Raw genomic sequence first — 5,127 nt, 5'->3', positions numbered from 1 at the left:
AGCGAACATGGGAGTCTTCAACAGGAAAATGAAAACCCGAATAAACCAATAGACTCAAGACCTTACGTACCTTTTTAAACCAAGAATGCTAAGTTGTGGGGGTGTGACAAGAAAGAGGGCCTTGGGCTGGAGAGTGCCCTGTGGAGCCAGGACTGGGGGATGCACGGGCTAGTGGAAGATAAGGGTTGTTTCGCAGGTTTGCTTGTAGACCCGTTTCTGCAGACTCCGGTCTCTGGTGCTAAGAGCGTTGTCCTCTGCTTGGTGCCGGAGGGCACCCTTCTGGAGGTAAATTTATGCCCTGCTTTTAGGCAGAAAGGGGGAGGGCAGAGAGCCCTCCTGCATCTGCTGTTTCTCCAAATAATCAATAAGCCAAAGTGGTGCATTTTGGTGTGGCATGTTCTGATCCCCTTCAGATGCTTATGAAAACCCACTCAAAATAACATTTCCACGTGAATGCCAGCTTGCCACGTTGCTGCCAGAAGAGAATTCAGACAGTGGTGTACACACGGTTGTGTCTCTGCCTCCCGGTGTTTTCCTTTTTCACATGGTAGTGTCCTCCGCTGGCACAAGGCGCATTTTCTCCGAAGGTGCACAGGGGGGATAACGCCTGACCTCTGTCACTGATGTGAAAGATCATTGCTTCTTCTCCGTCTCCTCTGGAACACCATGGCTTTTGATGTTTATTGAACCCCTTCCCCGCTGCCTAAAGCATCTACGTTTCCCTTTTTCCAATAGCGTGGGCCCCACCCAGCCCCAGTGTCCCCCAGGGCATCCTACTCTGCTCCTTGTAGGCCTCTGGCAGCGCCGGACCAGACTTCCTGCACACACACACTTGACATAAGTGTAGAGTCACCAACAGCTTCATGGAACGAGAGAAATGCTGGTGTAGATCGAGCCCCACACAGTAAGCCTGCTTCAAAGTTCTTGTTAAATGTCTCTGTTCCCCTGACTCTGTACTCTGAGTTCCACTGCCTCTCCGCCTTTCTCTGCTTCCTTCTTTCCCTGTGTAGCTTAGATGTCCCTTCTTCCCTGGCAACTCCACTCCAGCCCTCAGTTTGCACCTCTCACAACAAAACCAGGACCTCTTCATCAAGCTGGACCTACTGCCCTTATCAGCAGTTCAGCAACCATCCTTTTATTCCCTAAATAGGACTCTTGTGGAACTTCTATCCCACACTGAGTAGCTGAAAAGTGTTTGCCCAACAAAATCTAGATATCTGAGGACCAGGTGTGGAGGAAGGTTCGGCTGCTAATAAGACCACGTGCATGTAGGTATGTACAAGGATGTGTGTGTATCTCTAGCTTAAACACGTTCACACCTTTTTTCAGTGACGTACTGCTGCTATTTTTAAAAAATTGTACTTCTAATTAAACGTAAAAGCTTTGCACAGCAAAGGAAACCATAAACAAGACGAAAAGACAACCCTCAGAATGGGAGAAAATATTTGCAAACGAAGCAACTGACAAGAGATTAATCTCCAAAATATACAAACAGCTCATACAGCTCAATATAAAAAAAAAACAATGTTTTTCTGATGTTTGGATAGAGGTTAATCCCAAATTTGTAGAGTTGTCATTGTTAAACGACAACAGAATATTTGCAAATCACTGTCTTAGGAATTATCTGTGTCCTTTCCACTTTAGCCAATAGGAGTCAGGCAATTACTCTCCCTCAGTGGCCTGATCACATCACTCCTCATTCCAGTGAACAAGATTGTTCTCTATTCTTTTCTGAGTAATTTAAATTCGTGGGAAACCCCTTGAGACGTTTAATATTCTGGTCAGACTGAAAATCTCTGTCCTGTTTTCCTGACTGTATTTCATGGACTGTTGAAGGAAGGACTCATTAAAAGAAACAGCAAAACAGAGACTTATACATATGCAATTTCACAGAACTTAGTGCTTCATAAAATGTCAATGTGCAGCTGTTCCCCGGTATTTGGCTGACTTCAGACAAGTTAACACGCAAGAAAGGTCGTGGAAAGGGGTTTAGAAACTCCTGGATGAAGTTGTCCTAGTGTCTAACGTAATTCACGACGCGATTGCTGATATCGGGGTCCCGTTCTCTTTCCGTGTGTCATTCTTCATTGTCCCGCTTCGAAGACAGTGGAAATGCCTCCTGCTGAAAAACAGGCGATTTGAGGGATGTAAGGGAAGCGCCCTGCCCGCTGTCCCGCGTCCCTCGCTGGCCCTCGGCCTTTACCACCCCTCAGACACCTGAGCTGTGACCTCTAACTGGTGCATTCAGGTCACAGCTGTAGGTGTGAGGGGGCAAGTGGAGGGAGCATCTTTCCCATCACACACACACAGGTGCCCACCTGCTGGCGCGTCTTTTTAACTTGCTGCTGCCGGCCGGAAATGACGTGAGCAGCCCAGTGCGCGGCGAGTCCAGTGAGCCCTGTGGACACAGGCTGCTGGTTTACTTCAAATCCTTGGCTAGAGCCCTGAAGACAACGGCAGCAGTTGCAAAGTCCACAGAAACGTGAAGGGCAGGGAAGGCAGATCCAGCTCAGGTTGTCATTCCAGAAGGAAAAAGTGCCGTTCCATCTGAGGCGGAGGCCCAGGGAAGCCAGCCTGGCCTGCGGTAGCTGGCTGGGCCTCGGCACCCAGGACCCCTGAGGACACAGGGCTGGCCACCTGGATGCCAAGCAACTGACCGTCCGAGGGGAGGGAGACCCTGCCACCTTCCCACTGCCACCGTGGCCACGGAAGGGGGAGGATGGAGTGGGGGGGGGGATGGTTCTGGATGGCCGAGGAGTTTCCCCTTTGGCCAGGCCGACACTGGCCTGGAGCTGCTGAGCAAACAACGGGCCACAGTCCCGAGGGAGGTGAGGGGCAGGTGTTAGTGACTCCTAAGTCTTTGTCAGGTTTCAGCATGTGAATTTTGGGAGGACACAAATATGCTACAGCAAGCTCCTGCTTTATTCTTGCCCTTTTTTCCCTCCTATACCCATTGCCACCTGCGGCCACATTGTCATCACTGATCTTAGAATGACACACCTGGAGCTGAACCTTGCATCACTATGGTTCCCCTACCATACTCACTAACTCACTAATGTAGGCTAATATGGTTTATAAATATTTCCAGCAACAGCATTTGATAAAGAAATGGTCTTAACTAGATGCTGTGGGCTCATTAGCAAAAATTCTCCTGTAGCCAAGGGTCCTGCTTGCCCCTTCAGATCAGTGGCCAGAAAGGGCACAAGACCCTTCAGTAAATCCCTGGGACTCAGACCCCTGTCCTGCAAGGAGGTGACACTGCCACAACCCCTGAGGTGGTGAGGTGAGTGATGTGCTACATGGGAGGCTACTTTGAAAGTGGAGAAATCTCATTTGGGTATTGGTTACTGCTTAAAGATTCTTGGGACTTTGAAATTAAACTTTTCCAAGGTTTAGATTCTTCACATAGTCAAGGGTCACAGAGAGCATCTTGATTTGCGTGCAGTGGAGAAGTTTCTGTAGCTGCCATCGAGCACAGGAAAGAACAAACTGGAAAAAAGTGATAAGCTGTGCTTTCAAGGGTGTGTTTACTTTATTAAATCCTTTTGTAGCAAAGCTTTTTTTCTTTCTTTTTTTTTTTTGCGGTACGTGGGCCTCTCACTGTTGTGGCCTCTCCCGGCACAGGCTCCGGATGCACAGGCTCAGCGGCCATGGCTCAGGGGCCCAGCCGCTCCGCGGCATGTGGGATCTTCCCGGACGGGGGCACGAACCCGTGTTCGTAAACGGGGGAACCCGGCTAAAGCACTACAGTGCTGGAAAGAAAATATGGCCCTGGAAACGGCGGTCCATGCACTTTGAGTTGGCCTCCAGTAGAAAGGATGGCTTTGGTCTGATTCATTTATATTTTCTTACCCTGGTGTAACAAAGGCGTGCCTTTGGGTGGCCGACTAGGTTGTGTCACGTGGTGAGCAGAGTAATAGCTCCCAAGATGTCCACGCCTAATTCCTGAACTTGTGAATATGGTACCTAAAGTGGCAAAAAGGACTTTTTGGAGGTGACTAAGTTAAGGGTTTTAAATACGGCAGTTTTCCTGGGTAATTGAGGTGGAAGCATTATAACCACAAGGGTCTTTATAAGTGAGAGAGAGAATCAAGAGGGTCCGAATCAGACGGAGGTTTGCAGATGCTGCGCTGCTGGCTTTAAAGCCCAGGAGCCAAGGGGTGCAGGTGTCTCAGGTGCTGGAGAAGGCAAGGGGTCGGATTCTCCCCTAGAGCCTCCGGAAGGAGCACAGCCCTGCCCACACTTTGACATCAGTCCCGACCCACTTCAGATAGTGCTTGGAGATTAGGAAACAAAATTAGAGCTCTACCAGGGGTGGCTGACTATCTATTTCCTCTCCTTACCTTTTCCACCAGCGTCTGCTCCCAAGGGACATATAGACTACAGGGCAGTGTGAAAACATGAACTGGCAATCACAATGGTGTTACTAAAAAGTATAGGAGGGACACGTAAGCCCAGCTTGGGGGGGCTCAAAGGTTTCCTGGAGGAAACGGTTGCTATCTTAAGATACATGTCTCTCTGCGATTACACGCACGTCAACCTACTGTAAGGAACTGGCTCATGCAGTTGCGGAGGCTGAGCTGTGCCAGGGTCTGAGGCAGCGAGCCGGAGACCTGGGGAGCTGACGCTGTGGGTTCCAGTCCGAGTCCAAAGGCGGGAGAAGTTCAATACCCAGCAGTTAGGCAGAGAGAACAACCTCTGTCTGGCTGCACCTTCTTTTTTTTTTTTTTCTTAAATCACGTTTTTCTCCATTATTTTGTTAACTGGTGATGGTATCAAATGGATTTTGAACCAAGTTGTGTCTCTGATAAGCAACATGCGTCTTTTTTATTTGTTTGTTTGCTTTTATCATTTGGTGGCGCCATGCGGCCTGTGGGATCTCAGTTCCCCAACCAGGGATTGAACCTGTGCCCCCTGCAGTGCAAGCGTGGAGTCTTAACCACTGGACCGCCAGGGAAGCCCCTGGCTGTACCTTTTTGTTCTATTCAGCTCCTTAATGGGTTGGATGAGGCTGGTCCACATGGGGGAGGGCAATCTTTACTCAGTCTACTGATTCAAACGTTAATTTCGTCTAAAACACCTTCACAAACACACCCAAAATAATGTTTAACCAGAGATCTCGGCATT

This window comes from Lipotes vexillifer, unplaced genomic scaffold, assembly GCF_000442215.2.
Source record: "Lipotes vexillifer unplaced genomic scaffold, Lipotes_vexillifer_v1.1 scaffold791, whole genome shotgun sequence".
NCBI lineage: Eukaryota > Metazoa > Chordata > Mammalia > Artiodactyla > Lipotidae > Lipotes > Lipotes vexillifer.
This window is presented reverse-complemented; position numbering follows the sequence as displayed.